Genomic DNA, 20,469 nt, shown 5'->3' with positions numbered 1-20,469 from the left:
TGCTGGAGGAGTGAAGTGGGAGGACAGTAGGAAAGAAATCCAGGCAAAATTGTGCAGTGGCCGCCCAGTCTCTCTTCTCAGGTTCCTTGTCCCTTCCTTGTGGGGACTCCCACTGACTTCATGGCCCCTATCTTTCCTCACTTGCCTCTTGCTTTTTCAGGAAAATGCCTGACACCTGGTATCTACCCCTCAGGATGGACTGATGTTTGCTGATGCTTTTCCCTGGGGAACAGTCTCCCGCACTTCCATGGTGGAATGAAAAACTTGGCCTGAGGTTTTAGCCATCGTGAACAGGTAGGGAAGTTTTTCATTTTAATTGTTTTTTTTTTTTTTTTTTTTTTTTTAATAAAGCTTCAGCAAATAGGTGATCATCTACTCTCTCTTGATGCAAGATTGGCCCTGTTTTTGACATCTTCTTTCTGTGAAGTAGCCAGAACTCAGGACGAATCCAGGAAATGAGGGATGAAAACACCTCTCAGTGTTGGCATAGAGTTGCATTGCTGAGGTGCTAGGTAAATATCCGCAGAATTCCCTCAGAGAGCTTCCAGTCACAGTCATGGTTCCTCAGACAGGTTAGAATCCCCAGAAAGTCCAAAGGGGCTTCTGGAACGACTCTCAGCTGCCTCCAAAGAGAGAGGACTGGAATGTTAGCATGTTTACATTTGTGGAGAGGAACTGGGGGGCCTCTGGGAAGTGGTTGAACAGGAGAAGCTGAAGCGACACTTTCACCTCAAGAATTTAAAGAGAAAAAGACCACATATGTATGAGGCAATATCAAATAGGAATAAAAAATAAATTCAAGTATGAACCTTTGAAATATTAATACATCTAAAGTGGCTTCAGGAGACAGAGGAGTCTACTAGGTGGTTTTTAATGCCAGGTTTAAAAATTTTTACTCATTTTGATTTTCCATAAATTGCTGTGTTTGATCCGAGGGGTTGGGTCTTTTTATATAATCATGAAGTGGAATTTTGCTAAAAGGACAGCATTAGCGAAGGGAGCAAGGGTTTGGATGGAAGGATTAGGATGATGTGAGCCAGCACAGAAGAGGAGAAGGCAGAGAAAAAGCAGTAAGAGCATGTAAAGAAAGAAGAAGCTGACCTTGATTTTTGGGCACCATGCAGGGGTTGCAAACTGTCAGTCTTTAGGTCACACCTGCGTGTCAAGGGCACATGTAGTTTAAAAATAGGTAAAGATTGCCAATAACATTTCAAAACTGGCAGACTTCACATGAAAATCTGGGTTTTTGAGTTCTCTGGGAAAATCAGAGGAGCTGGCAACACAGACCACAATCCTATGTGGTAATAAGTGGGGTAAACTGAGAAGTGGCTGGCTCTTTCTGCTGGGAAGGAACACTACAGTTTGCAGGTGTACTCCTGATTTTCACACTCCAGATCACCTCACTCATTTACATCACCTGCTCTGCCTGTGTGGCACTTAGTTTGTAAGCTCTGGACTCAGACCATCTTGGCTGGGGGAAGAGAGACTGGGCATTGCCTGGCTTCCCGAGGAAATTGCTGGTCTCTGCTGATGTTCCTGTTGACTCCTCTGGTCAAAGTCATCAGTGTAAAGGACATCGACACTGGCTGCTCTACCTTGCTTTCATCACGACCTGCCAGACCAGGCTACCTTTTCCAAGCATAGTTCTGTAATACAGAACCTTGGGCTGGAGTCTCTGGAAGGCTGAGCCTTTAAATGAGGGAGGGTGTGGGCATGGGCTGTGTTGCTATACAGTATGTAAACCAATTTTGGAGTCAGCCTCTAGGGCACTGGGTGGCCTGAGTCAACAACTGTTATTATAACTCCCCAAGTACCTCCCTCTGCTCGACACCCCTCGCCACCTTCTTTACATCTTCTATACTCCTGTGGTGTTGCTTTTCTTTCCATGTTTAGTCCATTAAATTATCATAATTAGGGACAAACTAATAAAATGCTAATGGGTACAGAAAAATAAGCAAATGATACGTAACATCAGAGTAAGCAGTGAATAGTAATAGAGTATAATGTCAGGGGTACTCTCTGCATTGACTGGAGAGGAAAGGCAGGAAAGATGTTCTGTTGAGCATTAAAGGGATGGAGTTGTAGTCATTTAGAAAAACGTCTTCAAAAAAGAGGTCATACTACAGTTGAGTTGGTCAAGGGCTGCTGCTGATGTCTATGGATCTGAGAAGGCAAAGAGTGTGCATCACAGTGGGGTGTTAGAAAGCTAGGAAGACGTGTCATGACATCTTGGAGGGCCCATGTGGACAGCAGCCATGAGCTCTACTGGACACGCTTAAGATCAGAAACTGGAGGGGCATCTGGGTGGCTCAGTTGGTTAAGCATCCAACTCTTGATTTCTGCTCAGATCATGATCTCATGGTCCAGGTTCATGAATTCGAGCCCCATGTTGGGCTCTACGCTGACAGTGCTGAGCCTGCTTGAGATTCTTTCTCTCCTTGTCTCTCTGCCCCTTCCCCCACCTCAAAATAAATAAATAAACTTTTAAAAAAAGATCAGAAACTGGAAATGGCGCTTTAGGGAAAGGACTTTTCCAACTTAAACACAAATACTGAATTAATAATTTTTATAATAATTAATGTACCAATGAGGCTGTGAGATGAATAATTTTTCTGAACTTTAAATAGTTCCAGAAGTGCTGTGAAAGGCAAATATGTAAATTATGTAGTATTCCAAGAGAATAATGCATCTGAGAAATGCGTCTGAGAATACACAGATATGAATGAGGTGAAAACTCAGACCCACATGCCTTGTTTACTGAGACATTTTATTTTCACATTCATGATGCTATGAATTCCATTATTTGGAATTGTTCTTTATCTGTTTACTGAGGTAGAGTTGACACAAATGTTACATTAGTTTCAGGACATTATTATTGTTTTAAATGAATATATTCCTGTTCCTCTGCATAGTAAGACGCATTGGTCCTCCCTTACAGCAGAGGCCCATAATGGGTCAGGAGGCATTTCAGGAACTAAGATTACCCTGTCCAGGACACCCAAATTCAAATCCTGTCTTTACAATTTACTAGCTGTTAATCTTGGTGGATATTTATCTAAACACTCTAACCTAATTTCTCAAATGAAGATAACAATACATAGTACTTTGGGCTGCTGTGGAGGTTAAAGATAAATGTATAAACCACACAGTTTAATGTATGGGACCTAGTTAGTCTCAATAAATACTGACTTTTTATTATAATGGTAACAATTTGTGTTGCTATTCCAGAAACTGCTTTTGGAAGGTCCCAGATTCTCTTATGAGCCTATCAAGCTGTGTAGCATGAGACAAAGTGAGACTATGAGCACAGATGTGACTGCTGCCACCAATTTAATATCTTTTGACATCATGTCACCTTTGCGAAGCATTCATGACACTTACGTTTACTGAAGAACCCTAGTGGGTAAAGGTAGTGAAGGGAAAAGCAGAGATGGATATTTAGCACCAGGACTGCGATATCAAACAAGAGAGAAGACAGAGGCTCTTTGCAGCTCTCTAGGTGTACCTGGTAGAGAAGGAAGGCAGGAGAGAGCTGAGGTGCTGGGGGCTCCATGGTGCTGGGGGCTCCCCTGCTGATTGTGCTGGGGGAGTGGCAGCCTTGAATCCCTTACTGTGGCCTGAACTTCTACAGCCTAGAAGCTAAATAAGCCTAATTAAGCAAGCAGGCAAGCAACTTTTGCAACTGGGGGAGCTGGAAGGGAACCCATTGGCTGGGGGAGCTTTAAAAGAAAGAGACCAGGGAAGTGGCAGTAGCCTTGGCTGTGGCCAGCACTAGCTGTTTACATGTTCTCTTCTCCAGCATCAGTGGTGACTAGGGAAGGGCAGCAGGAGGAAACAGTCTAGAGCAGTAAGACCTGCTGAAGTCAGTGGCACCTGACCCCCCAGTGAGAACGGCTCCAGCCCAGGGGGAGGGAGGTGCTGAGGTGTGCTCTGTGCTGGTGAAGGAGACTTCCCCAGGCCCCTTTGAACAGAAATTTCTTCTAATGGTAGTAGATTTTCTTCTAACCAAATTTCTTTGTGATTCATGTGGGCAGTATGCTGCAAGTGGGGGAGTTGGTGCAGCTTATTGGGCAGTCTAAATTTCCTCAGCTTTCTGAATGGTGCTTAAAACGTGAAAATGCTGACCTGACCCGCTAAAAGGTGCCCTGAGAATCAAGTACAAGTATTAGAATGGACATACTTTTGAGATTTGTCGGGTACTGAGAGCTGTATTGGCTGGTCACCCCTCTCCTACTTTCCCTGCCTCCGTCTCCTCTGCTTCACTATAAATGCAGTGATGATTCCCACCTGTGAGTTCAGACCAGCTCCAGTACCTGGGTCCAACTGGAGGGTGGGGGAGGGGAAAGAATATAATCTAGATTATTAAGAAACTCCCTCCCACCGGAAGCAGGTGTATCTCCACGGACTCACATTGAGGAGTGCAAAGTGCGACTTCTGGGCTTCTGTGTCCTTCTCTCCTAGGGTGAGCTTGTATGTTCTCAGTGCTTGTATGTTCCCAGCAAATTCATTCGCCATGCGTGTGCGTCCTGAGCTGTGCTCTGAGGGCTGTCTAGTGTATCCCCTGCATCTGGCCACGGAACAGAAGACAGGATGTGTCTGTGTGCGCCTGGGCTCACTCCCTGCCCGGCCTGCGTTGGCAGTGGCTCTGCTCCTCCTTCAGGGGGCGCACCTTCTGTTTGGTGGCCCTCTCTTATAGCCACCCCGACAGCTCTCTATGTCAAAACCCCCTGAGAGACAATTCCCACAGGCCCCTTGCCCTTGACCCAGCAGGCCCAGTGTTAACTCCTCCCTCAGCCTCACTTGGCAGCACAGTGGGTCCCAGGTCAGTTTTCTTTAATCCCGTCCCCTCCGTTGAAAATACTCTCTTCATGAAACTCTCCATTTCCCTTTCTTGCATGCATCTCTTTTCTTCCAGAACCATGACTATCCATCACCTGAGCCCTGGGAGCCCTAGATGTGGTTCCCCTAGCCACAGGGTTATCTGCCTCCACCGTCTCTGTCAGTCCAGGGGCTAGCTGCCTAGTTGCTCTTCTGTAAACCAAAGACTGCTTGCCTGACCTGTGTGCAGTCCCTCCCCCAGGGTGTTGGCTGCTTGTGCAGAACTGTACAGACAGATCTCCTACAGCTGCCGCCGAAGCCCTCAGACCCCTAACACTCGATTGCCATCTGCTTCTCTAGAGGTTCCCTGCCCTGCAGATCAGATCAGACAGCCTCACACCCATCTCAGTGCCCTCATCATAAGGGCTGAGACCACTGCACCCGCTCCTCCGTTGCATGCCTCCCCGCCCCCCACCCCCAGCCTAGTCTAGCCCCCAGTCTGTCTTCTTCCATCCAACTATTTCTCCTGCCCCCTGCCCTCCCTTGTCTTAGTGAGCCTGTGTCACCAATGGCATGAACCCTCCTCCCCTGAGCTGTGAAGGAGAGCTGTCTTCCTGAGGCTTCACACTGAAATAACACAGGCAGAGTAAGAGCTTTGCTGATGCAAAAAGTGACCTCTGAAACTGCCCTTGAATTTGGAATGAAGATTTAAGAGGCAGAGCTGAAGAGTTAGACTGTCTTTCTCAAAAATCTGAAGCATTTTCCAGGGAGAATACGCATATCATATTTTACATCACCTTGATTTGGTATAATAGTATGTGTTTCTGAAAATATTTTCCTGAAGTTTATAGAACCAAATAAAAATGTATAATAAATATAAAAGTATAAATGTGTACATATAGTAGTCTTTTAGAGTATACTGTTAATGTATATTTTCTCCTTATCCAAGTATGATTGTATGATTATGTGCTTTTAGTCAATGAAAGCTATCAGGGCAAACTATACTGTACCTTCTCAGCTAAGGAGCATTAGCTCACCACACTGCATCTGTGGTCAGCAACGAACGCTCCACCTCCCTAACTTGAGTGGGGGGTATTCATCAATGCCTGTGTTTACTTTGTGCCACTTAATCTAAAGAATATGTTTAATCTCTAATTGATGATATAAAGCCACCAAGGGATAGTTCTGGACTTGCTGCAAAGAAACACAACATCCTGGGTGTTTGTGACTGGAGGAAATGTCAAGTAAGTGGTTGGGAATGAACAGTCAGTTAGGGATGGGTGAGAGGCCTTTGCCATCTTGAGGAAACTCAAAAACATTCCTGTAGCCTGGGAGGGTCATCCAAAAATGATAGCCATGGTAGCTGGAAGAAACAAGGTAAGAGACTTCTCATGACTTGAAGGGGGTTGAAGAGAACGAAGGGAGGGTCTGTCTGTGGATGGTGACATTGGTATGTTATTCCTTAAAGAGACTATGCTCTAAGCACCGGGTCCAGCCACCCTGCCCGTTTCCAGCATGGTACCCAACCTCTGTGCTAAAAAGACTCTAGGAACCATTTCTTTTCTGCTCTTTGTAACAGTTACCCTGAATATATTCTGGTAAATGAAACAAAGGGAAAAAATGGACTTTCTATCTAGAGCTAGCTACAGCTATGCAAAAGAGGCCAAACAATGCTAGCTACAGCTTTGCAAAAGAGGCCAAAATAAGCAGCTGTCATGCATTTATCAAATTCAGGACTCTCTCAAGTATTAAATCAATCCCATCAAAACAGTTTTATTGCTGATGGATGAATGGATTGAAGTAGATGTATAGCTTTAAAAGGGCTTGCCATTTGGAGTAGAAAACTTGCTGTGAGGCCCAGTGGCTTGGTGCCATTCTCTCAGAGCCCAACAGTATTTACTGAGTAGGTTCCAATTCTGTTGCTCCTGGGCTTACTTTTCTGAATTGTGCTATTTTAAGAGTATTCTATTTTCCAAGAACTTCAGATCAAATTCAGAACATTTCCGTAATTCTGGTGCATTGTAAATAGCCATGGTCATTCACTCAAAATCATTACATGTCTAGGCCAGTGCTTACCCCAGGTTAGTTTTTTGGTGACTATAGCAGAAGGAATAGTATCTAGGTCTAATTGTATTATAAATTATTTTACTGTTTCTCTAATTAGCAATTTGACTCTGTAAACATGGTGACACAGTGGAGTCTCTCATTGTAATTATTGCTGAAATTAAAAAAAAATTTTAGTGTTTATTTATTTTTGAGAGAGAGAGAGAGAGAGAGAGAGAGAAAGGCAGAGAGAGAAGGAGACACAGAATCCAAAGCAGGCTTCAGGCTCTGAGCTTCCAGCACAGAGCCCAACGCGGGGCTCAAACTCACGAACCGTGAGACCATGACCTGAGACGAGGTCAGACGCTTAACTGACTGAGCTACCCAGGTGCCCCTATTGCTGAAATTTAAATGGAAGGCCCTGTTTTATGTATAAAGACAAGCAAAGCATAAGTTGTGTTTCTTTCCCGGAAACAATGATGAGTTTACATTGATCTACTTATTTTCTTTCACCTGTCTTCATGCTGTGTAGTAAGTGGCTGGGGTTTGTGAATTTATCTGGGACACAGTGGTTCAACCAAGTCTAGCAGCTTCAAAGAGCCAGGCTCTGTTCCCTTGATTTCTTGGGTCTCTAGGAGTGTTTGTATTTCCAAGGGACCAGCAAACTGAGTAGTAAACAACAAGTGGGCAACAAGAAACCAACTGTCACCTGTATGGTCATCTGTATGGAACAGCTTCTCGTTAGACCACTACACCTTCAGTATCTTTAAAAGGACATTCAAAGGACTTTTCTGAGGAACTTTAATGTGGGAATTAATTTGTGATAATGAGCAGAATTCCCCAGTATGAGAAGAATTCTTATAGCACATTTGTTCATTATGGAAGTGTTTCTTTTATTAGCTCAAAGAAACCAAAAGATTTAACCTCCCTACACTTGCTAATCACAGAAGCATGTTATTCAGAGTTGAGAATACTACAAAGTACTTGTCAGCTCCCTGAAGATAGGTAGAAGTGAGTGAATTTAAACAGAACAAGACAAGGGAAAGGGCTTTCTCATTGGAGAAATTGGTGGACGTTGAAATGAGCTACTTTTAGAAGACTATGGAGTTTTTTTTTGGTTTAAAGACCTTTAAAAATAGGCATAGATCCCTATTGGTCTGTAGTTTATTTGATTTATAGACATAAAGGAATGGACTAGAGCAGTGCTTTTTTTAAAAGTTTGTTTATTTTTAGAGAGAGAGTGTGAGCAGGGCAGGGGCAGAGAGAGAGACGGAAAGAGAGAATCCCAAGAAGGCTCTGCACTGTCAGCACAGAGCTGGACACGGAGCTCGATCCGACAACCCACGAGATCATGACCTGAGCCAGAATCAAGAGTCAGATGCTTAACCAGCTGAGCCACCCAGGTTCCCCTAGAGCAGTACTTTTCAACTTGCGCTCAGTGAAAGGTTTCTCAGGGTTGGGTGGGAGAAGGTCAAGTGGAGGCTGGGATGAGCTGGTCAGACACAGGCACATGCCTCTTCTGTGAGGCATGTGCTACTAAACCCAGAAGAGATACAATCTTCATCTAGTTATTTAGTTCCAAACTTTAAATTCAGGCAAGGGATGATCAGGAAGCAAATATTAATGGCTATAAAGCATTGAAAATTCACTTTGGAATGAGAGCATTTCTTCTTTAAATATTGTGGCTAAGAGAACTCTCACCGAGTTTTAGTGTATGTACATTAGAGATCTCATACAAAGAGGTCACTGTGTGTGGCTTATAGTAGGAACTAAATAAATGTTGAATGAATGGGTGCAGAGGAAAGCAGATATAGCAAAACACATTTAGCTTATTTATTACTTGAATATTATTGGTAGAAGAAACATTGAACGTATTTGTTGTGTAGAAAAGGGGTCAACATATCTTTTGTTCTGTAAGTATTCAGTTTTGTGGGTCACTCTATCAATGTTACAACTACTCATTTCTGCCACTGTAGCATGAAAACAGCTACAGGTAATATGTAACTGAATGGACGTGACCGTGTTCCAATAAAACATTATTTGGAAAAATCAGCATCATGTCAGATTTGGTGGGGGGCCGTAGTTCGGTGACCACTAGTGTGGAGCACAGATATGATCAAACCTCTCAGCTTCAAGGTATTTTGTGGGTAATGAATAAGAATATTAGGTGTTAGGGGTGCCTCATTGGTTCAGTCAGTTAAGCGTCCAACTCTTGATTTTGGCTCAGGTCATGATCTCACAGTTAGACAGAGCCCTGAGTTGGACTCTGTGCTGATTGCATGGAGCCTGCTTGAGATTCTCTCTCTTACTTTCTCTGCCTCTCCCTGATTGTGTGTGTGTGTGTGTGTGTGTGTGTGTGTGTGTGTGTGCATGCACACATGCACTGGCTCTCTCTCTTTCAAAATAAGTAAATAAACTTAAAAAAAGAATATTAGGTGTGAGTATCATCAGTAATAGTGGCTTATTGTTGGATCAACATTTTGTGTAAATTTCTATTTCAGGATAGCTGAATAGAAAGCAACTGCCTGTATATGTGGACAAATGTTCATTTCATTTTGCTATCATTCAGCAAACTATTTCTTTCTCCTATTTAAGCTCCTGTAAGGTGCCTCTAATAATAGAATATTAGAAAAAATATGTATTTAACAGAATAAAAAGTCTTATTTATGAAAAGCTTTGTGTGCCATAGATGCAGAATTTTTAACCTATGGAATAGATTCCTTTTCTTTCTTTAAACAAAAATTTTTAAGCTTATTTATTTTGAAAGAGAGAGCACAAGTGGGGTGGGGCAGAGAGAGAGGAAGAGAGAATCCTAAGCAGGCCTTGCACCATCAGTACAGAGCCTGACACTGGGCTTGAACTCATGAACTGTGAGATCATGACCTGAGTGAAAACCAAGAACCAGATGCTCAACTGACTGAGCCACCCAGGCACCCCTAATTCCCTTTCCTTAACACTGATAAAACCTTTCTTTAGGAAGGACCCAGTAGTAATGGAACCAGATAAAGTCAGTGTATTAGTGGTAGGCAATCCAACATGACCAAAATGCAAGATGTTGAACACAGCAGAAACAAAAATGGCTGACTCATAAATCGGCACGGATTTTGTAAATGTCTCATGTACTACACAGCGACTCTCTTTATGGAAACCCTGACATATTTATTCTCGTCCTCTCTCTGTCTCTATCTCTATCTCTGTCTGTCTTTTCACACACACACACACACACACACACACACACACACACACACACACTGAATTTTGTATAATTACTGGCACTTTTAAAATATTTTATTATTATAGCATCTCAATACTTATATTGATTACAATAATTGCATTATTTCAAATCATTTCAAATTTGAACTACTTTATAAGAAGATTAGGACATTAATTGTTTTGGAATTAGAACTATAAAAGGAAGCAATCTTTATGCAGGGTGGATTTACGATATAATACTAATTATCTCATTAACCTTACCTGTAGAACCATTAACACGGTCAAAAAAAATCCAGGAAGTATAATATTTCAGTGCACAACATTTGTTAGAAAAACAATTTATAGCTAACTTGGAATAAATATCATTATGCAAATTCTTTTTTAAAAAATATCTGATAAGTAGCAAGAAGATAATTAATACAAACTTGCATGGTTGGATCTAGAAAATATCTGGAAATTTAGCAAACTTGGTCCTGGGATTTGTGTGGCCCTAAGTAAATCTTTTAGCCTTTACCTCAGATTTTCCACTTATAATGCAGGGTGTCAATTTTTAGAATCACAAATGTAAGATAATGAGAAATTAGGTGAATTTATCTGACAATAAGCTTTTATTTTTATTTTGTGTTATTTTTACTAATAATGTTCCTGAAACTCAGATGAAATGATTTGTTTATGGTCTCATAGCTCACTGGAGCTTTAGGGGTGCAGGGGGTGCTTTTCTATGCCAGTGTGGCCTGACTTTGACAAGAATGGGGATTTCTTGGTGAAAGCAGGTGGTCCAGGCTGGGGTGGTGAGATCATTTACTCAATAGTCTCATCCGGCTTCCCTCTGGCTCCACCATCTCTACAGTTCTCCCTGAATTCAGCCTTCTCTGGCAGAGCTGGAGAGACAGCGGGGAGGTTCTGTCATAGCTGCTCATGTGAGGCTGGTGCCTTGGAGTCCATCTCAGAGAAACAGAAGCCGTTTCTGGCTTCTGTTCTGTAAAACAAGATGACGGTAAATAGGACGTTCTGGGAAACTGACGGTTCTGTTTCTTCCTTGTGTCTGGCACTGTGCTACTGCTCTCGGTTCTCACCAATTATGCATGCCCTGCACATTTTTTTAAAGGCTTAGACAAGAGCACAGCAACGTATGTTGTTCTCTAAGATAATGCACTTTCTTGGAGTAAAATCACCAGATTTTGGGTGAAGAGACCCGGTCCCAATTGTGGTTCTTCTACCCCAGATCTTCTATTATTTGCAGCCTTGGGCTCATCGCCTGGCCTCTGAGCCTCTCCTGTAAGGAGGGGATACTGCTATCTACCTTAAGGTATAGTGGTAACGAGAAAGAGAAATCCCAGCTCCACCATTTCTTAGTGGCAAGTGATGGAGGGAAAGCTACTCAACCTCTCAGTGCCTTGGTTTTCTCATCTATAAAATGAGGATAATTACATACTATCTACCTCATAGGGTTGTTGTGAAGATTGAGTCACTACATGTGAAACACTTAGAGCAATGCCTAGCACATAGCACGCATCAATATATGTTAGCTATTCCAATTACAGTTATAATATAAAACTGCTTTGAATAAAAGAACTAAATTAACGTAAATAATTATTTATTAGTGCCCAAATAAGAGTTGGCTTTAAATGCATTTCTCAGAGTGTGGGAATCCATCGATACTTGGTAGAAAGGACTTGTTCCAAATATTACATTCTCTCCATTTTCCTTTTCGTTTCTTTTTATTGTGGCTGATTTTTCTTCTCCTTATCTTCAATTTCTCTTCCATACTCTGGGAAATGAAAAGTGATCTTGAAGGGAGAAGATGAAATTCTTTCTACTCCTCAGAAAAAAGAGGCTATAAAACTGCAATATAATAATGCTAACAATAAAAATAATATGTAGTCAAATCTGCAAGCAGCAAAAACAAACTCAGCTCGGCTTTGTTTTTTGGTGTGGCTGATGAAAGCCTGCAAGTTTGTTCAGTGAGTTGTAGGAAGCAGAGCACAATTCAGGTTGTAAGGCATCCCTGCAGTCCAGTAAAATTGTTGAGACTGGGTGGGGGAGGGCTTTATCAAATGTTTCTCTTCCATGTATTTGTAAGTTTGAAATGACACAGGCTTATTAGGTAAATAGATTAAAAATGTGTTCCACTGTGAATGATCTATTGTCTGGGACAAATATTCTGCACATAGACTATTAGGATACTAATCTGAAGAGTGGGTGTTGTAAAGGCGGACAATGGTAAGGATGTGGGTTATGTGTTATTGAGGCGACTGGGTGGTGACTAGGAGGCATTTGAGTAGATTTCCTATAAGTTCCTCATGTGCTTCTGTCTGATTTACACAGCTGGCTCCTTGGAGGGGGACTCTGCAGGACACTGCTAGCTGTCTATAAATAACGAATGGTTCTACAGAGAGAAGAGGACTCTGAGACCACCAGATAGTGGTTGATATCCACTGCCACCTCTACCCCAATCTGTCTATTTCTGTCTCATCTATTTCTGTCTATCCATTATCTATCTATCCAACCATCAATCATCTGTTATCTATCTATCCATGTATATCAATCAATTATCTATCATCTATCACATTTATCTACCCATCTATTAACTATTTATGCATCCATCCATCATATGAATTATGTATGTATGTATGTATGTATGTATGTATGTATGTATCTATTACCCTTCCATTCATCTTTCCATCTATGATCTCAGATTAAATTGAATTCAAAGACACTGTTGCAGCGCACCTGGGTGGCTCAGTCATTAAGCATCTGACTTCAGCTCAGGTCATGACCTCACAGTTCATGAGTTCGAGTCCCACATTGGGTGACCTGGAGCCTCGCTTCAGGTGGGCATGAGCCCCGCTTCAGGTAAGCATGAACCCCACATCAGATAAAACACGAACCCTGTTTGTGAGCCCCACTTCTCTCTCTTTCTGCTCCTTGCATACTGGTGCCCTTTCTCTCTCAAAAAACAGAACAAAACAAAACAAAAAACCAAGACACTGTTGCAGGAATTGTCAAGAATCCACATTAAGGGAGGGGATACTGTCTTTTTTTTTTTAATATGAAACTTATTGTCAAATTGGTTTCCATACAACACCCAGTGCTCATCCCAAAAGGTGCCCTCCTCAATACCCACCACCCATCCTCCCCTCCCTCCTACCCCCCCATCAACCCTCAGTTTGTTCTCAGTTTTTAAGAGTCTCTTATGCTTTGGCTCTCTCCCTCTCTAACCTCCTTTTTTTTTTTTTTTCTTCCCCTCCCCCATGGACTTCTGTTAAGTTTCTCAGGATACTAAGTGTCTTAATCCACATTAAGGACAAACTGTGAAATGGGTTTAGACCGTCTCAGTGGACTGGAATATCAATAGTTTAGTGGAGAAATCCCTCATCTGCAAATTAAGAAAGTCCTCATTAAAGCTATGTGACTTAGCTGATAAGAACAATTTCAGAAATTATACTGAGTTTGAGCAATAGTATACATATTTAAATTCCCCCAAGAATGTGTATATGCAGAGAAGAGCAACAATAGCCTATTGTACCCATAATCTGTGCATTAAGGAGCCCCTCAGTGCACGTTTACACAGCAGACCATGGCCTGACTTCAGTGGCAATGAGCTGTGGACTGAACACTCATTGAGGGCTCCCAGGCACTTTCCCTTGCTTGGTAGTAATAGTGCCAGTGGAACCGTTACATGTACTTAGGATCCTAGTGTAACAAGCAGGATGAAATGAATGCATTTCTGCCTTTACTGCTACAAAGTTGTTATTTTTTCCTTTAAAGGCTCATTTCTATTGGCATTAACTAAACACAATAATTCCCAGAAATCTAACTTGAAAATGAGAGTTGAAATCTATGTGAACAATGTTATTCAGAATTGAGTCATGTTATAATATACTATATATCATGTATTGTCAAATATTGCTTTGGTCTGCAGACATAATTAATATAATCCAGCCATTAATAGTATGATATATGATCCAGGGACCTTAAATATAACAAAATGCAACTAATATTTATCTCTAATGTGCTATAATCTTTATTCACATCACAAAGCATTAACAAAGGGTATATTCTTTAATGCTACACTCCCAAGGGTTTATTTGAACTTTTTTTCTGGTTTAATTAGCTTATTCATTTTAATTAGAGTACAGTGCAACATTTACATGGTGTTTAATCTGAAAGCTAATCCTGTTTTCTTAAAAGATTAAGTACAGTAATAAATATAAAATAATGGTGGCTGTATCTCATAGGACTGGTACTTTGGCTACATGAACAACTTCTACTGGAAATTGAAGAAACATAGATTTTCTCTAGTATTCTTTCATTAAGACATAAATGCCACAAGAATGGTTTTCGAACTAATTAAGAGCTTCCACAAAAGCCAGATTCCTACCCTGCCCCCTGACTCATGGATGGTCATACTTTTTGGATTTGAGGAGGAACTCCCATCTTACAGCCTGTATTCGTGTGTTTAAGCTTTTCTTTCATGCCCCCGCTGAAATTCTCCCCTCTCATGCCCAGTGTATCAGTGCATCCTGATGAGGGAGTCAGACCTTTTTATAGAGACAAGCATGTTTGGCACTGGCGTTCTTCCCCAGCCCAGCTCCTGCCTTTGCCTTTGGCAAATTCGTCACCCATGTGCGCAACATGTATAGTGAGCACCCTGTCCCTCAGTTCCTTGACCTCCACATCGATAATGACTTTCTCTTCCACTCGGAAGTCACTCACTTCCATGGTCAGAATCTAGACTCGCCATGGCCATAGACTGCACTGCTTTGAAGTCCTTTACTCAAACGTGCTACTCTTCAACCCCTACTTTCTTCTCCTTCCTGCTTCTGCTACAGCAGTACGTGGCTAAGACTTCTAGTCCATCAACTTCTCCACTTCCTCCTATCTTTAGTTTCTTCCCAATCTGCTTAAATTTCATGGTCATTTCAACCTCTTTCTTGCAAAGGCCGTTGGTCCCCTTGCCTGACTCATTCCGTAATAAAACTATATTGGATGACCCCAGTCATTCACTCACCTTCCCGGTGTCCATTCCCAAACAAAATCTTTCCCATCACTGTTCAAATGTGCGTTTGTATCCCCTGCTTAAAAGAGCTCTCCCTTAGCTTTACCTTCTCGTCAATGGCCTCTTTCATCGTGAAGAGTCCGAGAAGACTTGTACATACATAATTATTTCACTTCCTCACTTCTTATCTGCTCTCTGTCCAGTTCCAATTTGGTTTCACCCTCACCTCCCCACCAAAATTCATCTTACTAAGGTTGTCAATCACTTTCATGTTATCAAATTTAATTGACACTTTTTAGTCCACAGACCATCCTACCTCACAGCGGCATTTGTCAGAACTGTCAATTACTGCCGTTTTGAAACACTTTTTCTCTTGGCTTCAGCAACACATTTAACTTCTACTCCCTCCTTTCTTTCCAACTCTATCTTGGGAGCTTCTCCTCTTCTTCTCTCCGAACTCTATGTAGAATATCTCAGAAATTGGTCCCGGGCTCTCTTTTTTTCTCAGATTCTTGAGAAATTTCATTCAAAAGCTCCTAAAGATCAAAAGACCCATCTATTTGGAAAACACAAGTCCACAGAAAGATTTGTACATAAATGTTCATAGCAGCTTAGTTCACAGTAGCCCCAAACTGGAAACAACCCCAAAGTCCATCAATGGGTAAATGGATAAACAAATGTGTTATTTATATAATGGAATACTACTCAGCAACAAAAAAGAATGAAAAACTGCCACACACACCATGGATGAGTCTCAAATGCATTATGCTAAGTGAAAGAAGGCTGAATAAAGAGTATATACTAGATGATTCCATTTATTTAAAATTTTAGAAAATGCAAGCTGATCTGTAGTGACAGAAAGCCAATCGGCATTGCTTGAGGCTGTGGGCAGAGGGAGGGATGGACTGCAAAAGAGCATAGGGAAACCTTTTGGGGTGATGGACGTGTTTTGTATCTTTACTGTGCAGTGGTTTCATAGAGGTATACAGTAGTCAAAACTCAGGAAATTGAGCACATTAAATAGGTGCAATTTGTTATAAGTTATACCTCAATAAGGTTGGCTAAAATCTATCTTCTGACAAGGCTTGCATTTCTGTCTATAAACACAGATCTCTCTTATGAGCTTCAGACTGTGGATCCAAGTATTCATGTGATATCATAATTTTTATATTTCATAGTCATTTCAGACTCAAGTATAAACCTGAACCCCCAGGGTGCCTGGGTAGCTCAGTCAGTTAAGCGTTCAACTCATGATTTCAGCTCAGGTCATGATCTCACAGTTCACGAAATTGAGCCCTGTGTCATACTATCAGTATGGAACCTGCTTGGGATTCTCTCTTTCCCTCACTCTCTGCCCTTCCCCTGCTCGTGTGCTCTCTCTTTCTCTCTCCCAAAATTAATAAATGAACTTGGAAAAAAAGTAAAATAACACTGAGCTCTGGATTTATTCTCCCACAGGCTTCCCCACCAACACCTAGATAAATTGCTATCTTAAGGAGACCTCAAAATACAGTGGCTTAAATTAAATAGGATTTTATTTCTGTCTCCCAGGACAATCTAGAGATAGGGGAACCGTTGCCTGTAGTGTGACTCTACCTTCCTAATCCCAAGACTCCATTTCCGGTTCTAAGAGTGCTCCAGTTCTCTTCCAGTCCCAGCCAGCAAGGGCAGGGAAAGGGTCAAAGAAACACTTGCACGTTTCTTTTTCAGAGGCATAACTTAGAGGTGTCAAATGGCCATATGTCACAACAAAGGAGGTTGGGAAACATTATCTTTATGAGATTATATATATGTTCAGCTAAAATTTTATTTCTGTGGTAGAGGGCAGAACTGATGTCAAGAAACAGAGCTTCTGGCTTCCTTGAGGGCATGTGGAGACCTGGGCAAATATGTTTTTGTGGGACTCCATCTATTTATGCAATTTGGTTAAAAATGTGTTGCAAAATCCACAGCCTATGTGAAGTTAAGTGATTTGTTCATGGAGATTTAGATAATGGGCATAGTATAGAAGAGATACTTACATATTTGTGTACTGTCTAATCAGTGTACATGTCTAAGCATCTCTTTATGTTCTTTATTGTTAATTGCGTTATTCCTGGCTGATTTCATATTTCCCATGCAATAAAAAAGTAGAAATACTGTTATTACAATGACATGGCTTTCCATAACTTTTTGCATTGAAATAGTATACATCTTATTGTTGCGGCAGTAACTAATACCATTTATTTTAATGCTGGTTATATCGCTACTCATGATATGACATCATCTACCTTTCCACCCTTGAATACTGGCTTCCAATGATCTCAGATTGTCCTGTGCTTCCTTGATGACTACAAATGTAAGTCTTACCCAGAGTATGTGGGAAAAGACAGTTATTTTCTTGTAGTTTAAAATTTGTCGTTCTTAAATTTATGGCATAAATGTGGGACAACACGTCTTCCAGCCATGCCTTTTCTTGAACTCTTCAGGTTGGAATGACTGCATTCATAGAATGTGATCTCTTACAGTGTTGACTGCATGTCTGTAGGGCACAGGGATGAAGGATCCATGGGCAGAGAGGAGCAGTCCATTTGCAAAAGGAATGTCCGTTCTTCATCCAGCACAGTTTAAGATTGACCTGAGACAGTATGGTATCACCACATCCATTGAGGGCAAGAGAAGACATTGCCTGGAAGGGTGTATTGACAGTGGGGAGCAATGGTCTTGAAAGCCCTCAGAGGGGATACACACTCCTCTGGCCTTGAGATGTCTTTTTTTCCTGCCCTCCTTGGTGCAGGCCCTGGGATGCAGGCTGCTTTCCTCTGTAAAAGCAACCAGCAGCCACATTTCACCCTGCTGTTCTTTTCTCCAGAAGATAGCTATAGAGTGAGATATGGTGTTCTCAACCTACTGACTCCCAGCTGACTTTGAGTTTAAGCATCCAGTACCCTTAATGAGAAAGGTATGGGATAACAAGAGGAAGGTGTAAGCTTTCAGAAAAAAGTTGCTGAGTTCTCATCGTCATGGTTCCTAGGATAGATACTGTTCCTTTAGAGTACTGTAACTGGAAGGACTTTGGGACTCTTACTCTCAGTTTTAATTTCTTTTTTTTAAAAAAAATTAATTTATTTTGAGAGAGACAGAGACAGTGCGAGTGGGGGAGGGACAGAGAATCCCAAGCAGGCTTCGTGCTGCCAGTACAGAGCCCAAAGCAGGGCTTGAACCCACGAAACTGTGAGATCATGACCTGAGATGAAACCAAGAGTCGGACTCAACAGACTGAAACACCCAGGCCCCCGTTAGTTTTAATTTCTAAAATTACTTACTCTTAATTTAATTTCTTTTTTTAAAAATCTATGTTTATTTATTTTTGAGAGAGAGAGAGACAGAACATGACAGGGGAGGGGCAGAGAGAGATGGAGACACAGAATCTGAAGGAGGCTCCAGGCTCTGAGGTGTCAGCACAGAGCCTGATGCAGGGCTTGAACTCATGAACTGTGAGATCATGGCTTGAGCTGAAGCCAGATGCTTAACTGACTGAGCCACTCAGATGCCCCTCTTAATTTAATTTCTAAAGGTGAAGTTTCTCAAATCACTCTAAATGCAGAAGGCTTCTTTAGCTTCTTAGGAAGTACTGTCCAGGCCTGGCCAACCAGTCTAGGCAGAATCAAAGTTGTCGTTTTATCTCCAATGAACAGAGGCCCATAACACCACCTGTCCCTATTTTCCATTGGTGGGTGGCCTTATACAGTTTTTTTTTTAACTTTTAATTTTTTAATTAAAAAAATTGTAATTCCAGTACAGTTAACATACAGTGTTATGTTAGTTTCCGGTGTACAATATAGTGATTCAACAATTCCATACATCACCCAGTGCCCATCACAACAAGTGTACTCCTTAATCTCCATCACCTATTTCACCCATTCCCCCCCCCCCACCTCCCCTCTGGTAGCTGTCACTGCAATAAGACTGATGAAATCTATTATCTGTTACATTTTATAATCATCATGGGAGAGTGATGATTTACTCCAATTTTAAAGATGAGCAAAACGATATGCAGAAAGATTAAATAATTTTCCAAAGTGTTTCTACCTCTAAAGAACTCAGTGTTTGTATCTCAGTTGTTCTCTGAAAGGGAATAAAACACAGTGTATGCATCTGACTCTGATGTCACCTGAGAAACTGGTTTGGAGAAATTTTGATGAGCCAGTGCCAGATTGCTGTCTCATAGGGTACTTGTTCTTGGAGGTTGTAAGCTGCAAGAGGAAATATACCTCCTTAGGAGATTAAGCTGGACACAGCCTGGCCATCTGCTCTCTTGGCAGGGGCTGACATAGGCTGCCTTTATGAATAAGGGAGATGGAGCAGGGCATGTCACCGGCCAACAGTGCTGCTGGCACTGAGGCATGGAGGCAGACAAACTCCTAGTCTGGTTGACTGCTGTCAACATCTTAGAGTCCATGGAGTTGACCTACTGAAAATTGTAGGTCTGGAAGGAAAGGGATGAAGGGGAGTCTTGATAGCAGTACAGCTCCAATGGTGGAAGGAGACCCTATTTTGGCCAAACGACTCTGCTGGGTATCATGCTAGGTGCTGCAGTTAGAGCAATAAACAAGAGAGTATAGTGGGATAGCAAGACATTAAGTATACACTGATGCACATAATTATTTGATTACAATTGTGATAAACTCTATGATAAAAAGTAGAGTGTTCTTTGATAGCATATAGTGGGGAGGTCTGAGTCTGGGTGTGGGGTGGGTTTCAGGGAAGTCTTTCCTTGAGAAAGTGACATCTGTAACAAACCCAATGGGTTGTTTGTAGCACACCTTATAGATTGTTTACCAAATATCCAATTTCTGTTTCCTCTTCTTTCCTTAAAGGACTACCATCCTCCATTTTAATTTTTATGTATCCAACTTCCTCTATCCAGCCATGTTCTTCAGGGAAGATGGCCCCAGAATATAGGTCTTGATTGATCTGAGTTAATAATGATTGTTTTGCCATTGATTAGTTTAGGTATGTGTTAAGTTAGGTATGTGTTAAGTTTAGGTATGTGTTAAGTTAGAGCCTAGAGGCAACCCTTTCTTCCTCTGAATGTTGTCATGTCTGGTGACCTTGAGTGAAGCTTACTTGAGGACAAATCCCACTCACCAAAGGCAAAGCAAGAAGTTGGAAAGAATCTTGGTTCTTAGCTTTCTGAGCTCAATAAATCAACTGTGGAGCACCCCTAGCTTTAGATTTTTTGAAGTGTTTCTCATTATGTGAACCAGCTGAGTTCGAGTTTCTGTTATTTACACCTCAAAAGATAACAAGAATTATCTAGGTGATGAGTGTGAGTGGGAAGACCACTCCAGACAGAAAAACAAAGCATGTATGCCCTGAAGTAAAAATGGAAAGTAGTTCCATGTGGCTGA

General features: G+C 41.6%; 1 long non-coding RNA gene across 2 annotated transcripts in view; it reads left to right on the top strand.

Annotated features, from left to right (window-relative positions):
* Nucleotides 1-20,469, top strand: part of LOC121030748 (uncharacterized) — a 58,565-nt gene that overhangs the window by 4,631 nt on the left and 33,465 nt on the right. For both annotated transcript variants that reach the window (XR_005790389.1, XR_005790390.1), the window contains one exon: nt 161-294. This is a non-coding gene — a long non-coding RNA (uncharacterized LOC121030748). The remainder of the gene's footprint in view (nt 1-160; nt 295-20,469) is intronic.

Source organism: Herpailurus yagouaroundi, unplaced genomic scaffold (genome assembly GCF_014898765.1).
Source record: "Herpailurus yagouaroundi ecotype Mexico unplaced genomic scaffold, PumYag 140, whole genome shotgun sequence".
Classification (NCBI taxonomy): Eukaryota; Metazoa; Chordata; class Mammalia; order Carnivora; family Felidae; genus Herpailurus; species Herpailurus yagouaroundi.
This window is presented reverse-complemented; position numbering and strand designations above follow the sequence as displayed.